Here is a 21,511-nt window from a genome sequence, read left to right on the forward strand (position 1 = left end):
CATCTTTCAAGAAATTATCAAGAAAAACTGTCCTGAAATTTTAGAACCAGAGGGCAAGATAGAAATTGAAAGAATCCACTGATCTCCTCCTGAAAGAGATCCCCAAAGGAAAATTCCTAGGAATATTGTAGCCAAATTCCAGAGTTTCCAGGTCAAGGAGAAAATATTACAAGCAGCTAGAAAGAAACAATTCAAGTATTGTGGAAACACAATCAGGATAACACAAGATTTAGCAGTTTCTACATTTAGGGACCGCAGGGTATGGAATGTAATATTCTGGAGGGCAAAGGAGATAGGATTACAACCAAGAATCACCTACCCACCAAAACTGAGTATAATCCTTCAGGGGAAAAAAATGTTCATTTAGTGAAATAGAGGACTTTCAAGCATTCTTGATGAATAGAAAAGTTGACTTTCAAATACAAAACTCAAGTGGAACATGAAGAGGTAAACAGGAAAGAGAAATACTAAAAGACTTATTAAGGTTGAACTTTTTACATTCCTGTATGGAAAGATGATATCTGTAACTCATGAGACCTTTGTCAGTATTAGGGTAGTTGGAGGGAAAAAATTATATGTATGTGTATGTATATATATATAGATAGATAGATAGATAGATAGATAGAGGGCACAGGGTGAGTTAAAGATGAAGGAGTCATATCTGGAGAATAAAATTAAGGTGTGAGAGAGGATTTATACTAGGAGAAGGAGAAGGGGAGAGGTAGAATGGAGTAAATTATCTTACAAAAAACAGAAAAGAAAAGGCTCTTACAGTGGAGGGGAAACGGGGGAAGGTGAGAGGGAATGAGTGAATCTTATTCTCATAAGATTTGACTTAAGGAGGGAATAACATACACATTCAATTGGGTATGGAAATCTGTCTTACCCTACAGGAAAATAGGGGGGGAAGGGGACAAGAGAGTAGGGGGATGATAGAGAGGAGGGCAGGTTGGGAAAGGGAGTAATCAGAAGCAAATACTTCTGAGAAGGGACAAGGTCAAAAGAAAGAATAGAATAAATGGAGGGGTGGGATAGGATTAAGGGAAATAGAGTTAGTTTTTCACAGCATGTCTACTATGGAAGTGTTTTGCATAACTACACATATATAACCTATATTGAGTTGCTTGCCTTTTCAATGAGGGTGGGTGGGGAGGGAGGAAGGGAGAAAATGTGGAACCCAAGGTTTTAAAAACACATGTTTAAAAAAATGTTTTCACATGCAACTGGGAAATAAAAAATACAGGAAATGGGGTACAGAAATCTATCCTGCCCTACAGGAAACTGGAAGGGGAAGGGGATAAAAGGAGGGGAGACATAGAAGGGAAGGCAGACTAGGGGAAGGGGTATTCAGAATGCATGCCATCTTAGGGTGGGGGGAGGAGCGAGATGGGGAGAAAATTTGGAACTCAAAATCTTGTGGAAGTAAATGTTGAAAACTACAAATAAATTTATTTATTATTTTATAAAAAAATTAAAAAAAATTAAAAAAAGATTTGTTTAGAGAGGACAGATTCTCTTTTTCCAATCAATCAGCCAACCAACAAATGTTTAAGTGACTACATGTGCCAAGCACTGTGTTAAGTGTACAGTGAAACTAGAGAGGGTTGTTCCTTTGAGAGAACTTTTAGATGATCCCTGAACCTCTTTCAGGTCCTGAATTGTGTCCTTTCATATCCCCCAAGTCTTAAGCTTGGGTTAAAAAGAAAACAACCTTGTAAGTATAAGAAAAGGGAGATGGAGCTAAATGGCTGTCCATTTGAAAACAATCTGGGAGTTTTAGTGAAACTGTAAGTTCCCTAAGAATCAATAGTAAAATCTGGCAGCAGAAAATTTAAAAAGCTTGTGATCTTAGGTTATATTAAGGGCTAGGGAGGTGATAATCCTATTGTAACCTGCACTTGTCAGACCACATCTGAAGTAGTATTGTCAGTTAGTTAATAAGCATTTATTAAGGACCTACTATGTGCCAGTTACTGTGCTAAGGGCTGGAATACAAAGAAAGGCAAAAACTATCCCCTGGTTTCAAGGAGATCATAGTCTAATGGGGGAGACAACATGCAAAAAACTAAGTACAAACAAGATTTATACAGGATAAATTGGAAATAATCATCTATTCTGTATGTCATAGTACAGGAAAGACCTTGATAAGCTGGGGAAGAGGGCCCTCAGAAGAGGGCAACCAGGATGGCAAGTGACTTCAAGTTAATACAGTATGAGGATTGCTTGAAGAAACAGAGAGTGCTTAGCCAGGAGAAGAAAAGACTTAAGTGGAATATGATAGATGTTCCATTGTGTGAAATGCTACCATAAAGTTGTTTGAAGGAGCAAGGAAGAGGGCACCATTGCTGGCTATATGTTTCCCGTCTCGTTAAGAATCCAGGTAAACTGGGGAGAAAAGATATGTAGACGCAAGCCAATAAACTGAACTGTTTACAACGCATCATAGAGTGTGGTTTCAACTGAGCCACTCAAATCTCATTCCTTCTGTCTTTTCCCACTGCTACCACCCTAGTATATCCTATTACCACCTGCCCAAACTATGTTTGTTGTTGTTCAGCCATGTTCGACTCTTTGTGGCCCCATTTGGGGTTTTCTTAGCAAAGATACTGGAGTGATTTGCCATTTCCTTCTCCAGCTCATTTTACAGATGAGGAAACTGAGGCCAACAGGGTTAATTGACTTACCCAGGGTCACACAGCCAAAAAGTGTCTGAGATAGATTTGAACTCATGAAGATGAGTCTTCCTGACTCTAGGCGCTGTGCTCTATCCACTGCACCACCTAGTCGCCCAGCCCAAACTAGTGCAGTCGTCTTTCTCACAGGTTTTTCTCACTTCACTCTCTCTTCCAATCCATCCTTCACACCACTGCCAGAATAATCTTTCTTATACACAGCTCTGTTCATGCTACTTTTCTGTTCAGCAATCTTCAATGGCTCCTGTTGCTGCTAGGATAAAATGCCAACACCCTAGCTTGGCCTTCACTATCTGGCTCTTCCCCTACTCAGTCAACTCCAGTGGCTGCCTATGATCTTTTCAGCCTCCTTATGTATTATTCTCCTTCCTGCCCTCTACAATCCAGTCAAACTGGCTTTCCATCTATTCTTAGCGAACAGAGCACATCATCTCCAATGATGCACCTTTGAACTAGTCAGCCCTCCTGATCTCTATTTCATAGAATCCCTCTCTTTCATTTAAAATGCATAGTTCCTAACACCTTTCCTGATCTCCCCTAACTACTAGTCCCTCCCTCACAAGATAATTATGTCTTGTGTTTATTTTGCATTTATTCTACATATATTTATCTTGTATATCCATATGTATGTACACATTGCCTCCTTGATATATTGTGAGCTCCTCAGAGCAGGGGATGTTTCATTTTTTGTATTTACATCCATCACAACTAGCAAAGTGAGTGGCACGTAATAGGCACTTAATAAACGCTTGTTGATTGATTGAGATGTGCAAAAAATGTTTGTTCTCTGTCCCTTTCAAATTCAGTCTTCATTGTCTTTGGCTTATTTTCCTTTTTGTATCGCTGTAGTCAACAGGCATGCTGTTCTCATTGTGTTGACCTCTCGTCATCACTTTATCTAAGGCTTTTCATGTTTCCTTATGTTCTTCATATTTATCATTTAGGTACTTCTAGCATTCTAATTCATTAACATTCTAATCTCCAATCATTAGACTTCTAGGTTGACTGTGACTGACCATGTGACTCCCCATGGCCAGAAGCTTTAATGGCTCTTTGCTGCTGCCACAAGGATAACATGCAGCCTTCTGATTAGAATTTAAAGTCCTTTTTGGGGCAGCTAGGTGGTGTAGTGGATAGTACACTGGCCCTGGAGTCAGGAGGACCTGAGTTCAAATCTGCCCTCAGACACGTATTAGCTAGTTGTGTGACCCTGGGCAAGTCACTTAACCCCCATTGCCTCCAAAAAAAAAAAGTCCTTTTTAATTTGGCTCCAACTGAGCTTTCCAGGATTCCATGATTATCCATGATGCTCTCTTACACATTACATTCCGGCCAGACTAGGCGACCTGCTCCTTCTCTTATATAACAGTGCTCTCTTTCTTCATCTGGGCCTCTTCAAATCCCTTTCCTGATCATCCCAGTTGTTAATACCCCCTGAAATTTCATCATATTTGTTTTGTGCATCTCTTGTCGTTACTTACCTATGTACATACTATATAGTTCAGTAGAATATTGTTTCTGTCTTTGTATTTGTGTCTCCAGTGCCTCGCACAGTGTCCGGCACATAGTAGGTGATTAATTAATTATTGATTGGTTGGTTGAATAAGGGCATGAACTGTCTGATTTTTGTCTTTTTGTCCCTAGTGCCTAGCACAGACTCAAGGACATAGTATATATTTGATAAATGTTTGCTAAATTAAATAGAATTTTTTTTGCTATTACAAATAGAAGAGATATGAACATTTTCCAACAGATACATCTTTTTCTCTCCCTTTTCATAAGGTCTTTGGGATAAAATCCTAACAATAGCATTGCTGGAGCAAATGATATGACCACTTTTGTGAAGGGAAAGGAAGGGGAAAGGGAATAAGCATTTCTATAGCACCTACTATATTCTAAGAACTGTACTAAATGCTTTTTACAAATAGCATCTCATTTGATCCTTACAGTAACGTTGCATGATAGGTACTATTACCCCCATTTCATAGTTGGGGAACTAACTTGCCCAGGGTCTCACAGACAGTAAATGTCTGAGGCTGGATTTGAACTCAGATTCTATCCTGAGGCTACAACCTGACATGGGGAATGGTGGCTACAGCTGGCTGGGAGATTTGCTGGATAAGACTTCAAAGTTACCTGGACGACTGACCGGTCAGGAGCAGCTGCTCTACTTTTCTCCTCCCCCAACCCCAATTACTTTGTTTTATTTTTTATTTGCTTCTCTCTGTCCATGTTGTTTTCCCCAGTAAAATGTAAGCTTCTGGAGGGCAGAGATCGATTCATTTTTTGTCTTTTTATCTCCAGTAGCAAGCACAATGCCTGATACATTGTAGGCACTTAATAAATGTTTATTGACTGACTGATGCTCTACAAGAACGTCATAAAGATCTGTTAAATTATACTGAATAGTCACATCATGGAAGTGAGGCCTTATTCCCAAGTCATAATGCTTCATGCTTTTACATCTGTCTTCCATATCTTCAGGTTGCAGATGGCGATCAGGGTGAGAGCAGAGAGTTTGTTTTTCCCTGTTCTCTTGGTGGCTTACGACTGACTTCTAGCCAAATGGACAGGGAGGCAGGAGGCAGCTTTTCAATTCCAAAGCAGGTACACGGGGACTTGGCAGCTGCCCATAGGTTCAGAGGTTAAGAAGAGGAACCAATGGTCTGGGCCAGCCTACATGGGGCATATGGTGTCTGTAACTGGCAGCTCAGGTAACTTCATCCAGAAAGAGAGACAAGTTAGATTTCATAATAGGACATTTCAACCACAATACCCCCATTCAATCATGGTAAACCAACAAAGTGCCTCAAGAGGATTCAATTTGAGAAAATTGAACATGAGCTGAAAGGAGGGAGGGAGAAACCGTGGAAGGATTGACTGCAAATAGGTGGTGATTTTTGAAGTTCCGTGCATGAACCAAAAGATCATTCTCCTCCAGCACTTTAATTAACCCCTGAAGGGCCATAATGCTTGCTTAGAGGCCTCATTGAGTTGCATGTCTAGGGAAAGTCTAGGGAACTTCTTCATTTACAATGTATCTTTCTGTGCTTGGCTCAGTGAGAAGACAATAGTGGCAATCCAACAGGATTAAAAAGTTTTGCAATCTCATAATTGTTATATAATAACCATGCAAAGTCTTACCTCTTATCATTAGCATAATTTTCTCAGTAACAACTAAAGGTAATCCTCATGATCTTAACAACAACCTCCAAACTTTTGGGAGTAATTAGCTTGAGGATGGTCACCTGCTGATTTGTGTCATCACTGAGAACAGAACAGCAAAAATATTAGGCTTAAAACTGCAGGAGGAAGAATGAGGACAGACATGGCTGTAGTGTGCTAGGGGTTGAAGCCAAGGGTTGGCAACCTTTCAAAAATAGCATGCCAAAGCTCTGCCCTCTTTTCCCAAAGCACATGGGGGTAGGGGATGGTGGTGACCACATGCTAAAGCAGGAATATTTGAGCTTCGGGGCCAACTCTTGTGTCGGATCATCTTTGACTTTTGCCAGTCACAGGGAGGTAGGTACAGTAACAGGAATTAATCCATGAAAACCAGCCTACTCTTTTTGGAATGTGTGTCAAAGGCTGCCAGTCCCAAGTCTAGGTTTTGAGACCATCTAGACAGTTGGAACCTACCAGGATTTTACAGCCTTCAGTCTGGCCTGGAGCTTAATGCTACAGAAATCAGTGCCACTCATGTGTTTACATGAGAGCACATGTATAACCTATATCAGATTGCTTCCATCTTAGGGAGGGGGACGAGAGGGAGGGAGAAAAATTTGGAATTCAGAATAAAAAATGAGTGTTGAAAACTATCTTTACATGTAATTGGAAAAAATAAAATACTATTTACAAAAAAAGAAAAGAAAGAAAGAAATGAGTGCAACTGATTTCTACATTGTCTTCTACATTGTCATTGCTGTGTGAGTTATGGGCCCTTTTATCACCTATGAGTGGTGTATATGGTGTCCTCCATTTTAATTAAAAAAAATGTTGATGATAATAGAGGTAGCAACTAGATCTGTGATTTCATTGTTGTAGGGTTCCCTACATTGGTTCTCTGGGAGGAACTTCTACTGGTGTAGATGGGTAGCTTCTCTGAAAATGAGTTTTAGAGAACTGCCTGGAACCACTGAAAAGTTAAGTGACTTGTCCACAGTCCTAGTGCTGCCAATGTGTCAATGACAGGACTTGAACCCAGGTCACCCAAAGTCTGAGAATAGCTTTCTCTTATACACTCTATAATACACAAGCAGAAGAATTAAGGGATATTACCAAATGATTCTTCCCCTTTCGAGGAAGATTGCCACAAGGCTTCTAGGAACCCCTTTGGCTCCTGGTTCCTAGCTCAGTCTCTGTCCATATGAGCACACTGCTTTCCTCTTCTCCCCAGAGCTAAACCTACAAGAACCTCAAAGTTATGTGGGTAGATGTTTTGACTGAGAAGGAACAGAGGCTCTAGGAATCCCAGGGTTACCTCTGGGGAGAGAAAAAGGGCGAAGCCTTCCCTTCCCTTATGGAAAGGTACAAAAACCATTTTGTTCATTACAAATGAAGGGAAGATATGATTTTAAATGCCACACTTTGGCTGGATGTGCTGGGCAGACCAGGTCCTCAGTGATTGGTCATACCAAATAAAACATATGATTTTGGAGCTATTTGAAGGCAGGCAAGCTGAAAACATTGTGCACCAAAGGGCAGCCAACAGTGGCCTGCATGCAATCTAAATCACTTCCCCCTCCCTCCTCTGGGCGAATATGTTGATTCATATTTAGGGCAATTTCCCTTACTGTAACACCACCGAAGTGAGTGGGCACAGGCTTGGCCTGGAGGAGCCATTTCCCATCTTAATGACTTCCAGTTAAGGAGCAGCATACAGAAAGACCAATGTGAGGGGCGTGTGGAGGTTGGGTCTCTGCAGCAAATTGGTCCCAGCCCATTGATATTCAAGTCCTGGCTTCCTGGAAGAAATATCTTAGATTGTATCCCCTACCTTGCCTCTGTTTCTACTAGCTTATCATGCCAACAAGGTGGGGGAAGGGAAAGCAGATCAACCTACCTTAGCGTCGGTGTCAATGGCAAACCTAAAATGTGTTCGAGAAGGCAGTGCCTCATCAGCTCCAGCCTGGACTACTGAAGTAGCCTCTGAATTGGACTTTCTGTTTTAAGGCTCTCCCCTCTCCAGTTCATCCTCCTTACAGCTGCCAAGTGGGTTATTTTGAAGGTCTGACCACGTCACCTCACTAATCAATAAATCCTAAAGCTTCCCTTCCTCTTACACAGAGAGTCCATTATAAGCAATAAGTCCAGTATAATGCTGCTTCTAAAGCCCTTTGCAACCTCACTCCTATAATGCGTTATATATGTATATCTAGATACACATACACATATATACATATACACACATATATGTATACATGTATATATGTATATGTGTATATGTGTATGTATATACATATATATGAACCTTATTACATATTATTCCTCTTCCTGCATGATGCCATTTTGCCAAAAGGACTTCCTGCCATTCCTTACAATCTGTTTGTCATACTGTCTTCAAATTTGGCACGAATTCCCACCTCCCCTCTGTCTCTTAGAATCTCTTCAGATCCCTTAGTTTCCTTCAAAACTGCTCAAGCAACAACTTCTATGTGAAAAGTTTCCTGATAATAATAATAGCTAGCATTTATGTAGCACTTTAAGGCTGGCAAAGCACCTTACATGTATTTTTGTCATTTAATCCTGATAACAACCCTGTAAAGTAGGTGCTATTATTATCTCCATTTTTTTATAGATGAGGAAACTGAGACTGAAAGAGGGTAAATGATTTGCCCAGGGTCACACAGCTTGTAAAGTGACCGAGGCAAGATTCTAATGAAGGTCTTCCTGACCTCAAGTCCTATAGTCTATCTACTAGAGCAGGGGCTGTTAAATATGTGTGTGTGTGTGTGTGTGTGTGTGTGTGTGTGTGTGTGTGTGTGTATGTGTGTATGATGGACCTCTTTAGCATACTGGTGAAGTCTATGGACATTTTCTCACAATAATGTTTTAAATGCATAAAATAAAATATATAGGATTACCAAACCAATTACATTGCTATCTATCTCTGTCATCTCTCTCTCTCTCTCTCTCTGTCATGGACTCATGGTTAAGGATCCTTGCACTAGAGCCACCCTTCTGCAATGAGAGCATGAGAGATAATGTTAGGTAGGGTGTTGAACAAATTATACTAAGGAATTAAACCCAAGTCATCTTGTTTCTAGTACCCTGCTCATCCAATTTTCCTTGTATTGACTGTATTTTGTATATGTTGTCTCCTCTGATAGAATGTAAGCTGCTAGAGGACAGGGAGTTTTATTTTTGTATCCTCAGAACCTAGCACAATGCTTGGCACATACTGTAGTAGATACTTAATAAATGGTTGTTGATTGTTTGATGTAGCACAAATAGTAAATGCTACAGGAGTTTAGGGGAGTAAAGATCTCTACAGGCTGGGGGTGAGTAGGGTAGACCTAGAGCTGGACTTTGAAAGAATTTAGAGGAGCAACAAGAGTTTTTTGGGGGAAAGGGAGCAAAGCCTACAAAGACCAAGGGGTGGAAATAGGCATGGGGTAGGTATATGCTGGTAAATGTTTAACAACCTGCTTTCAGCACAACACCTTTTAAATTTAATTTACATTATCATCATTTATTTCACCACTTTCTTAAGTCTAGACAATCAACAAAACAATGTCAAGCCTTTCTCCTCTTCTCTTCCTCTTCCCAATTCCATCCTCCCCTCCCCCTCCTTCCTCTCTAACCTACCCTCCATCTCTTCTGTACTGAGTGTGTATGTGCACATCTTCCTCATTAAGATGTAAGCTCCTTGAGGGCGGGGATCATGATTTTGTCTTTCTTTGAATCCTCATCCTGGGCACAGGGTTGATTGATTGAATGAGAGGCTGGGGTGGTGAGTATAGTGAAAAGAGCCTTGAATTTAGAATCAGAGGACCTGAGTTTAACTCTTGCTTGGCTCTTGCATTAAGACTTCGAGTAAGCTCCTTTCTATTCTATTCCTGGGGCTTAGCTTCTTCCTCTATAGAACCACGAGGGATCATAATCTCTAAGGTCCCTTTCAAAAGCCCTTTAATGAATGAAAAGTGCTGAACCAGGCAGTGGATCCTTTGGTAAACTGAAGAATTCTTTTAAATGTAAATCATTATTCTCTAGCACATAGAGTTCCCTAAGAAGAAGTATAGTTTCCTTGCTGATTTAATCAGGCAGATAGCCTCTGCATCCTGGGTCTTGCCTTTAGGGGACAGCTTTGGTCCTGTCTCCTCTCTCTTCACCATTCATTAGTGCAAGCTTTCTCTCCCAGATCTCAGAGGGGAATGACCTGCTCCTACAAGACAACCATCCAAGAAGCCCCATTGAGGGGAAGGTTGCAATTAAGGGTAACTGAAGAACACCACACCACAACAGAACAAAAGTTTTCTGTTTGTTGAGAGGAAGTGAGGGAGGAAAAGCAGGGAAACTGGGTAGCTGAGTAGTAGGCCCCCTGGGGCTGTGTTGTAGTTAACATCCTGGCTGGGGAAGGACTAGCCCTGGGCTGTAACTTTGCTCTCCTTTGAACAACAGCCCAGCCCCCCTACCACTCCCACTCCCACTCCCACTCCCACTCCCACTCCTTCTGGCTGCAACCATATGGTGACCTGAAGGTCATATGATTAAGAGATAGAAAGGATATTAGAGGTCATTCTAGTCCAACTTGGCCATTTTACCCATGAGGAAACTGAGGTCCAGAAAGACTAAGTCATACATGTTTAACATATTTTCTGACTCCAAATATAGTGTACTTTCATACACTTAGTTACCCCCATGGAATAACTTCTACTCTTCTGAAGGAGCAACCTTTTACTGTACCTTTTATTTCTAAGATAAAAAAAAAAGAAAGAAAAAGAGAAACAAAACCCCTGCAACAAATGTGCATAGTCAAGTAAATTCATCCCCACATTGGACATGTCTAAAACTACTCATCTCCCTCTAAGTCCATCACCTCTCTGTTAGGAAGTGAGCAGCATTCTAAGTTACTAGTCCTCTGGAATCATGGTCGATCATCCTGTCGATCAGAGTTCTTACGTATTTCAAAATTATAGTATAAGTTGTTCCGTTTCTGTTCACTTTGATCTTCATCAGCTTAAAGTGAGGTTCAAGTGACACCTGCTCCTACCACCCCATTCTTGTTTGTATAAATTTTTACTTGCACTCCCTGGTTATGTGAGATACATGAGCTGCGATTACTTCTCTTTTTCCCCCTAACGTTTCCTTTTTCCCTTTTCCTTTCCTTTATTCTTTTAAGATCGTCACAGCATAAAAATCAGTCCCAGGCCCTCCATCTTATTTGCTTTCCTTTATGATGTTTGTTGACATTATAGTTTAAATCATCCCTCTCTCTCCATTAGAAAGTAACCACTTCATCCTTATAATTTTCTGATTGCTTATTTTTATTTGCCTTTTTATATTTCTCTTTGCTTCCATGTTTGTATTTCAAAATTTCTACTTAGCTATGGTCTTTTCAATAGCAATACTTGAAAGTTCTCTATTTCATTAAATATCTATTTCCCCCTGCCTGTAGGATTATACTCATTTTTGTTGAGTAAGTTATTCTTCATTATCAACCTCTAACTTTTACTTTATGGAATATTGTATTACATATTCTTTACTTCTTTTTAATTGTATCTGTTAAAACTTGGGTGATCCTGACTGTGGTTCCTCAGTCAAGATTAAGTACTTGAATTCTTTCTTTCTGGTGGTTTTCAGTATTTTTTTTCCTGATCTGGAAATTTTAGATTTTGGATATGATGTTCTTGGGAATTTTCATTTTGGGGGTTTCTTTCAGGAAGTGACCAATGGATTCTTTCTATTTTCACTTTACCCTCTGGTTCTTAGAGATCCAGGCAGTTCTCTTTCATGATTTCTTGAAAGATGATGTCTAGGTTCTTTTTTTTTTTTTTTTTGGTCATGCTTTTCAGGTAACCCAATGATTCTTAAATTATCTCTCCTTGATTTATTTTTTTTAATGTGAAATGCCTTACTTTTTTTCCTATTTTTCAAACTTTTGCATTTATTTAAAATTTCTTGTTGTCTCATGGAGTCATCGTCTTCTGTTTAGTCCATTCTAATTTTCAAGGAGTCTTTTACTTGGGTACATTGTTGCACCTCTTACACTAAGCTGTTAATGCTCTTTCTAAGCTTGTCCTCCATAGTTCTCATTTCTTTTTCAATTCTTTCCTTTATTGCTCTTATTTCATGTAAAATATGATTTCAAACTAATTTTTAAATTCTTGCATGATTTATTTGAGGAATAATATTGAGAATAAGATGTGTTTTTCTTTGAGACTTTGCTGACAGGTATTCTTCTGGATTTGTGTCTTGGGCATCCTTGGACTCACAATAGTTCTTTGTTTTTTTGGTTAGTTCTTTTTTCAGTAATCTGCTTTAGAGGCATTGCTGGATTGAGAACTCTGGGAGTTGAGTCTGTGATCTTACCTCATTCTGGGAGAAATCCCAGTGCTGCTGTCCTACTCCAGACAATCCTTTGCCTGGGGCTCTGGCTGCTGGTCTGGGCAGGGAGCTGAGTCTAATTTCAGTTCTGGGAGTCTCTGCTTTGCTGGCCTAGCTCAGACCTATGGGTACTAAGTCCATGATCTCAGTCCTCTGATGTTCCATAGTTCTTATTCTGGTCATTTGCCAGTACGTCAAATTTGTGATCTTGGACAGGAAAGATGATTTACTGTAGTTTCTCCTTTGATTTCCTGATCACTATTGAGTTTGGAATATTTCTTGGATCATTGGAGTAGTTGGGGGTTGGGGTGGTGCTGGGCTTTATTATTTCTTTCTACTATGCCATCTTGGTTGGTCTGTCCTCAGAAAACTCTTTAAGACTGTCTGTACCAGTGGAGGGAGTTCTCATACTGGGACTTCCCTACACTAGTGAATCAAAGAGAAAAGACTGGTAAGGATAATAGATGGTGGGTATCTTATTCTACCTCCCAAGAAGCCCATGGTGACAAACTACAGAACCCTGGACTAAAGGATTGTATTTCCAAGTGCCTTGAGATGTAGGGGGTATGGGTGAAGGATAGGGAAGCAAGAAACTTTCCTGTATGTATGCACAGTTAGCTAGTTCCTACCAGGAAGGAGGCAGCTCAGCTTCAGGGTTAGCCCTCAGCCATACTCTAAAATGGAGATATTTGTTTTTTGGGTCCTCAGCCTTCCTTCCCTTATTGAACATCTGATCTATACCTGGCCTGGGTGATGCTCTGCTATGAGGGTCACATATTTGTTTACAGCAAGGTCTCTATTTTGACATAATTTACAGTATAGTGCAGTATGTGGGTAGAATAAGTAAACGAATAATTCTAAGGCAGGTCCAAGTAATTACAGCAGTATTAAGGTTTATAAAAGACAAGAGCACTGGATGAGCAATCAGGAAAATTGGGGTTAAACTCTCCTATTAACATTGTATGTGGTAGTGCAAAGATGGAGAAGGATTGCTTCAAATGTGGGAAGATTCTTTCTCTAGGCCTCAGTTTCCTCATCTGTAAATTGAGGGAATTGGACTAGATTATCTGATATAGTGGAAAGAATACTAGATTTATAGTCAGAGCACCTGTATTCAAACCTGGCTTCAAAACTCATTCTCTTTGTGACTTTAGGCAAGTCACTTACTTCACCTTGGGCCTCAATTTCCTCATCTGTAACATGAGAAGGGTGGACTAGAGGTCTCTGTAGTCCCTTCCTCATCTAAATCTATCATCCTTGTCATCTCATCATCCCAAGGGTTTTTTGAAAATGTGGGAAGAACACTTCTTTTGTTCTGTTTTCTCAACTGTAAAATGCAGAGATTGTGTTGGATTGCCTCCAAAGTCCCTTTCAGCTCTGTCTAGGATTCCCGTCATCCCATGATCCCAAGACTTCCTTTTTTTTTTTATTTTTTTTTATTTTTTACTTTTAGGCAATTGGGGTTAAATGACTTGCCCAGAGTCACACAGCTAGTAAGTGTCAAGTGTTTGGTCTGAGGCCGGATTTGAACTCAGGTCCTCCTGACTTCAGGGCCGGTGCCAAGACTTCCTTGACAACATAGAAGGAGCACCTGTTGGAAACTCAGCTTCTTCATCTAGAAGATGAACAATGAGGATGACCTCTAAGGTCACTTTCTATCACAACCATTCTATGATCTTAACACTCTTTGAATCACAAGGTGAAGTCTTCTTGTGCCCCATGACACTGTGTTCTCCATTTCCCTTCACCCTCTGCTAAAACCTCTCAAGAGAGGACCGTTCTCCATCATTTACATAGAGTGAATGGAAGTCCCTATGTTTTCTTTCATTGTGGACCAGAAGACTTGGTTGCTTGTTTAATTTTTGGATAACTGTGAGTAGAGCCTTACCTGAGAATTCTGCCACCCAGGGCAGATTTAATTAAGCTGAATGTGTTTAAGGTATAGCCATTCCTATCCTTGATTGAGGCAGGCTTGAGGCAGAGGTGATGGGTATTGAGAAACTGGGAAGCCAGGGAGAGGGTAGGATTCAGGGTGAAGATGACTGTGAACCAGGTCTCTGGAGAAGGGAGTCCCTAGAGGAAAGAAACAAGTATCCAAATAGGATGGTGTAAACATTGAGGGAGGAAGGGTGACTGCTGAGTCATAGCTTCAGAGGGTGGAGAGAGGAGCATATCATTTTCTCCTCCTGGTCCTGTAATATTAGACAGCTGTGAGCCAGAGAAGGAGCAACCTGCCTTTGAGAAGGTACCAAGAGATGGGATGTCTTCAGGGAGAAGCCCTGGAAGATGGAGGGACAACTTTACAATCATAGAGATGGAAGGGTCCTTAGAAGCCATCCTGTCTGATACCCTCATTTTGCAGATAGAAAACTGAGGCCTAGAGAAATTAAGTAGCTTTTTGGGGGGGAGTGGGAAGTACAGTTGATATACTTTTGCACTTAAGCTGCATTAGCAACATTTTCTCCATCACTTTCTTAGGTCTAGATGATCACCAAAATAACCAGTAAAGCCCCGATTTGAAGCGTTTAAATGCTCACTCTGAAAATTTAACAATCGGTTTCTCTCAAGCCATTCTGAGCTGAGCACACTCCTGCTTTCACCTCTAATTGCTCTTGTTGGTGTTGTTCAGTTGTGTCCCACTCTTTGTGACCCCATCTGAGGTTTTCTTGGCAAAAATGCTGGAGTGGTTTGCCCTTTCCTTCTCCAGCTCATTTTACAGATTGAGGAAACTGAGGCAAACAGGGTTAAGTGACTTGCCCAGGGTCACACAGCCAGCAAGTATCTGAGGCCAGATTTGAACTCAGGAAGATGAGTGAGTCTTCCTGACTCCAGGCCCAGTGCTCTATCCACTGCCCCACCTAGCTACCCTTAAGTCCTATGATCCAATGTAAGTTCCTTGAATTTGTATTGCATTTGACCATTAACAGAATTACAGAATTTCAGAGTTTGAGGGACCCTAGTTCTACCCATGCCTTCTTCTCAATCCACGGAAGTCATTTTCAAATCAGCAGAAGCCATCCAGTGTAATCCCTTCATTTTGTAGATGAGAAAACTGAGGCCTAGAGACATTAAGTACTTTGCCCAAGGTCATCTGAGTACTAAGAGGCAGATGAAGGATTTGAATTCTACTTGTCCAATTCTAAATCTAGCAGTCTGTTCCAGAGAGCAGAGTGGAAATGGAGAGCAGGCAGAGATTGTGACTGGGGCAGGCTTAGGACTGGATTTACTGTGAATGTGTGGAGTGGCAGGTGGCAGCTGATTCCATGACTGTGAGGAGTCTTTGCCACTGATCTTTAGCTGATACTGCACCGATCCAATCCCAGACATCCCTTGTCAGGGCTATCCCCAGACTAGGTAGTTCATGAGAGTGGAGTGTGGAGTGGTGTTAGAGAGAGCAGTTTGGTAGGACAGAACTCTGTGAGAAAGGCATGGTGGGGCAGGGGTCCTGAAGCAGGTAATGGAAGAGGAAGATGGAGTGCCAGACTTGGAATCAGGAAAACCTAATTTCAAATCCTGCCTCAGGTACTTACCAGTTGGGTGACCCTGGGCAAATCACTTAAATTTTTGGTATCTCAGTTTCTTCATCTGTAAAATGGAGATACTGGCACCTAACTCCTAGCATTGCTGTGATAATCAAATAATATAAGCAAAGTGTTTTGAAGCCCTTAAAGTGCTACATGAATGCTAGCTACAGTTGTAGTTAGTAAGGATAATAATTATTGATGGTGATGATGATTAATGTTAATAGCTGGGGGACAGATTGGTATCCTTGACTGATATTGAGGTTTGGGGTTAGGTAGGAAACACATTCTTGATAGGAGGAGGAATTCCACTTACAATGAGGGTCAGAGAGTGTGCTACCTAGGGGGAAGGAATCATGACCTTGGGATGTTGGTACCTAAGCACAGTTCTGATTAACCCATGTTAGTTCTAGCTCTGTCCATCAGTCTGGGGAAGAGATGTTTCAGAGCCAGAGGCCTTCCTGAAAACACAGCACAAAGACAAGTTACCTCCTTTGCTTACTAGTGAGGGGAGCCTTACTGGTTTCTAGATCTTATGCCATCTCAGAAGTAGGAAGGATGGATCCTGACTCCGAAGTCCAAAGAAGACCCTAGCGTCCCGTCCTATCTCAGGTCCTCAGTTGGGTTAGTTTGCGTCTCTACCTGCCCTGGTACTGAGTCCCTCATATAATTCTTCTGAAGATAGCATCCCAGCAACCCTTCAGAGACTTGGAGAACTAAAAGACCAAGATAAAAAAAAATTGGCAATTCTCTAAATTTCAAGGAGTGGGAAGGAGGAGGGTAATTTGGAAAGAACGATAGATCTAGAATCTGAAGACCTGGGTTTAAACCCCAGCTTTGCCAATCGTGTGACCTTGGGCAAGTCGTATCACATCTCTTGGCTTCAGTTTCCTCTCAAACAATATGTGCGTATATAAGGGGGAAGGGAAGGGAACAGGCACTTATTAAGCACCTACTAAGGTACGAGGTACCTTACAGTAAGTACTTTACAACTATTTCATATAATCCTCACAATTATTTGTTTTGATTTATTTGATCTGAAATTTATGAGATTTAAGTAGTCATAATAATAGCTAACACAATAAAGCAGTTTTTGAGTTTGCACAGCCCTTCACACACATTTTCTCATCTGGCCCTCACAAAAGCCCTGTGAGGGAATTATTGTTCCCATTTTACAGACAAGGAAACTGAAGCTTAGAAAGATGATTTGCCCAAAACCAACTAAGCTTGTAAATGTCAGAGATGAGATTCAAAACTATTGTAGAATATTAGAGCCAGAAGAGGTCTTACATGAAATTTAATAGAGATAAGTGTTTAAAATTTTACACTTCGGGTAAATAAAACAACCTTACAAATACAATATGAGGGAGGTGGGACTGAAGAGAAGGGAAAGATGGGAAGGGAATAAATATTTATATAGCACCTATTGTGTACCAAGCACTTTATAGATATTATCTCATTTGATCCTCACAACATCAACAAGGAAGGTACTATTAATATCCCCATTTTACAGTTAAGGAAACTGAGGCAGACCAGTTAAATGCTTTGCCCAGAGTCACACAGCTAGTAAGTATCTGAGGTCAGAGTTAAACTCAGGTCCATCTCTCTATCTATTGTGCTACCTAACAGCCTCATAACTGGCTAAACAGTTCCTATGAAAAAGATCTGGGGGTTTTGATGGACTTCAGACTTCTTGAGGTTAAAGATTTTCATGTTTGTCTTTGTATACACAAGTGCCTTGTAGAGTATCTGGCAACTAGTAGGTGTTTAATTAAAATAAAAAAGCCTGTTGAGCTAAACTGAACATTAATCAGCAAAGCTGGGCAGCACTAAGAGGGATAATGCCTGGAATGAGGGAGCTGGGAGTTCTCTGTGCTCTGGTGTAGATCTTTAAATTAGTTTCTATGATTCTCAAAGTCCTTGGAGTCTAACATCTTCATTTTATAGACAAGGAAACAGACCTAAAGAGAGAGATAATAAGAATTTGAGGTGGAAAGGAGCTTAGAGACCATTTAGTCCAATCTCTTCATTTTACAAATGAAGAAACTGAGGCCCAGAGGGAGGTGATTTACCTAAGGTCACACACTGTTCAATGGCAGAAAAAACTCAAAAACTGGACTTCTGACACCTTGGACAGGGCACTTTGTACAATTGCTTCCCCCTTATAGAAGGTTACAATCTAAGGCATATAACCAGCGCAGATGTGGAGAAAAGCAACATTAAACCAATCTATGAATCAACTAATCACTAGATATTTGCTGAAGACCTACTATGTGTGGTACAATAGTAAGAGAGCTCAACTTAGAGTCACCGGGCTCTCTGCCATTTACGATCAGGGTGACTATGGCAAATCTCTTAACCTTTCTGGATCTCAGTTTCCTCCTCTGTCAAATAAAGGTGTTAGGCTAGATGGGTTCTAAGCTCTTCTATGATCTTATGTATCAGGGATGGGATAACAAAGAAAAATCAGATCTGTTTGGTCTTCCAGAAGCTTACAGTCTGTCTGGGGAAGAAAGACATACAAGGATTTCAGCAGAAACTCTTGCTATTAAGCTGTGGACTTACCCCAGTGACTCTGAAGGTATCCAGAGCCCAGGGGGAAGAACAGGGTGGTGGATGATGCTGGTAGCCAGGAGATGGGCTGAGGTAAGATGGTGTGTCTGGGGCTGGGGTAGGGGGGTTGCAGTGTGAATGGAGGGGGAGTTAGGCTGCAAAACGAGAAGACATTAGACTGCAATTCAAAAAGAGGAAATTACAGACCTTAAACACTTCTAGAAACAAATTTATGATGTAAATCTTTCTTTTGAAATAAAAAAAGATGAGAAAGAGAGAGAGAGAGAGAGAGAGAGAGAGAAGCCTTGTCCAGGCCCCTCCTTCCCTCAGATGGCCAAGGGGGGAAAAACACATGGAAAAATTGGAATTAGTTGTGACAGCTGAAATTCTCTGCTCTGCAGATGACATTTGACAGGGTACTTAAAAAAATAATAAGAAAAGGGAAAGTGGTTTGGGCAGCCTGGGGAAGGGGGAGAATGGGGGATTTAAAGTGACACAAGACGCATAATTCAAGCTTCTTAGATTGCAAAAGCTCCCCTTACCTAAGAGGCCCGCTGCCTTTATTTTTATCCAAATGGCTCAATTACTGCAAAGCCCCACAGAGAAAATTACAGATGTTTGCCTCTATTTTTCTCCCCTTGTCTCGACAACTGTAGATATTTTGTTTTCCTTCTTTCTCTTTTTGGGAAGGAGGGTGGTGAAGATGGAAAGGGGGGCTTGGACAGGCAGGAGGGGGACACAGGCTTTTGAATTGCGAGCCCAGATCTCTGGAGCTCTCCTCACATACACAAAATTGGCCTGTTTTTGTGTGTCAGTTTTGACACTATGATTCGTCCTCTATCTTCCCATCTCTTTCCAACCCCAGCTTTTCTGTGACCTTCGCTTCACTCTTTCCTCTCTTTCCTGCCTCTCCCCTAATCTCTTCTCCCATTCCTTCTTCCTGAGGCCTTCTTTCCCCCCTGCCTTTCTCTCTCCATTCTTCCTTCCACTGATTCTTTCCACCAAATTTTCTTCCTTTCTTCATCTTCCCCTGTTTTCTATAGAAGAAAAATTTCTGGTCATCCCTCCTCTTCCCAGCAAAAACCACGTCTTCTCCACTTTTCCCTTACCCAGTTTATTTCTAAATTCTGCAATAGATACGCCACACTGGGTGGCTTATAATACCTATTTCCCAACATTGGGAGGGAAGGGTGTATCTCTGCTTGTCACCTTCAAAATGAGTGCTCAGTAAACCTGATTACTACTTTTATCATCCTTTTGCCTGAAGGAGGAGCAGTGGAAGGGAGTGAGATATCCATTGTTCTAGGAGATGACCAGTTGCAAGAGAGTTCTGTTTCTTCAGGGTCTTTCTAATTCCCCTGCCTACAATCCCCTGTTAGGAGTGGGGTACAAGTGCTGGGTTGGGGGTAGGGTGACTCTGAGCTCGATTCAAACAAATGAGCAAAGAGCGATGGATGGTGAATGCTTTGGACTCAGGACCCTTCTGGGTCAGATACATTCTTAGTCTTTGACCAACTACCGTTACTTCTACCTAGCTAATGTGTGTTCAGGAAGTTCACATTTTGTGAACCAGCCAAATAGAATTAGAAGAGTCAGTCAGGAAAAAAAGTCAGTTTGAACATTGCAAAACCAACTAGAAATAACTCTGGGATCATGTGTTATTTTAGAGTCTTTGTACTATTATGCCTGCTGCACTGATGCAAAGAATGCATCTTAATTCCCCACATCTTTGTAGATAGAATCACAGACATTTAGAACAGAAAGAGATCTTAGAGATCATTTTAGTCTAAGCTGTTCATTTAATAGAAGGAAACTGAGGCCCTCAAGTTGACTTACCTAAGGTCAATTAATAAATTAAGAGCTGGGCCTAGGACCTTTGTCCCCTATTCTCGGTTCAATGATCTTTCCATTACATCACTTGGCCTCCCCCAACTAACACTTTCCCTCTCCAGTCCTCTCTTTTCTCTTTCTCTCTAAGTCAACAAGTATTTATTAAGCCCATATTTTGTGTCAGGTGCCATGTGTATGTCTGTGTGTGCGTGTGTGTGTGTGTGTGTGTGTGTCCCTTCATCTCTTTTTCTTTCTCTTCCTCCCTTCATCTTTCTCCTCCTTTTGCTCTTCATTCCTCCCTCCTCTCTTTCCCTTTTCTTCATCCTCTCTTCTCTTTTTCTTTTCTTCCTTTCCCTACATTCTCAAGGTTGGAACCTTTTCCTATCCTTTGAAGCTTGATTTTCCTCTTAGGACATCACATTTCTTTCCACAGATATGAATCTCTCTCCAAGGCAAGCATCAGAACCTCCCACTCTCTCTACGACTCACAGGGCCAGGATGAGCAATCGGCACTCTCTAGATGCTCCACTGTCACTTCCAGACCAACGCTCTGCTGCCACTACTCAACCTCTCCTTTGAAGTTCACATCTTCTGATTCTATAACTTTCTCTGACCTTTCAGAGTCATCTGCCAACTTCAGAGACACACTTCCACGTTCCTCAAGGAGTCTAGTAACCTGGTTCATGATCATTTCTTTTGTGATGGTAACAACCATGAATATAACAAGAACCTGGGCTCTATTATTTTTCTGAGTTTCTCAATTCCAATAGCCTCTACCTCCATTCAACTTTGGCAGCTGATCTGCGTGACTGGATACTTTGCTATCCCCAGGACTCAAACCATCTCCAAAATGTTGAATTTTCAGAACTGCCTCTCCAACCACAATCTCCTCTTCTCCTACCCTCCCACTCCCCTAATCCCAATGGACCTGTTTCTCATCATCTACATTTACTGAACACCTAGCATGTGCAAGGACCCTATGATAAGCACTGGGGATAAAGAGATATATAACATAGTTAATTCCCCCCCCCCAATATTAGTCATGTTGTAAAAGAAAATACAGACCAAAAAAAAAAACCATGAAAAAAATAAAGAATGTGAAAAATAATACACTTCGATCTCTGTTCAGATTCCATCAGTTCTTTCTCTGGCAGTGGATAGCATTTTTCATCATAAGTCCTTTGGAATTGTCTTGGATAATTGTGTTGCTGAGAATAGCTAATTCACTAACAGTTGATCATCATGTAATATTGCTGTTACTGTATACAATGTTCTCCTGGTTCTGCTTATTTCACTTTGCATCAGTTTATGTAAGTCTTTCCAAGTTTTTCTGAAGTCATCCTGTTCATCATTTCTTTTTCCCCCTTA

At 41.0% G+C, this 21,511-nt stretch overlaps 1 long non-coding RNA gene across 2 annotated transcripts in view; it reads left to right on the forward strand.

The window, feature by feature from the left end:
• LOC114048582 overlaps window positions 1-21,177 on the forward strand; it is a 31,829-nt gene extending 10,652 nt beyond the window's left edge. For both annotated transcript variants that reach the window (XR_003569778.1, XR_003569777.1), the window contains exons 2-3: window positions 18,249-18,406; window positions 20,577-21,177. This is a non-coding gene — a long non-coding RNA (uncharacterized LOC114048582). The remainder of the gene's footprint in view (window positions 1-18,248; window positions 18,407-20,576) is intronic.
• Window positions 21,178-21,511: the final 334 nt, after the last annotated feature.

This window comes from Vombatus ursinus, unplaced genomic scaffold, assembly GCF_900497805.2.
Source record: "Vombatus ursinus unplaced genomic scaffold, bare-nosed wombat genome assembly UNPS02014793.1, whole genome shotgun sequence".
Taxonomy (NCBI): domain Eukaryota; kingdom Metazoa; phylum Chordata; class Mammalia; order Diprotodontia; family Vombatidae; genus Vombatus; species Vombatus ursinus.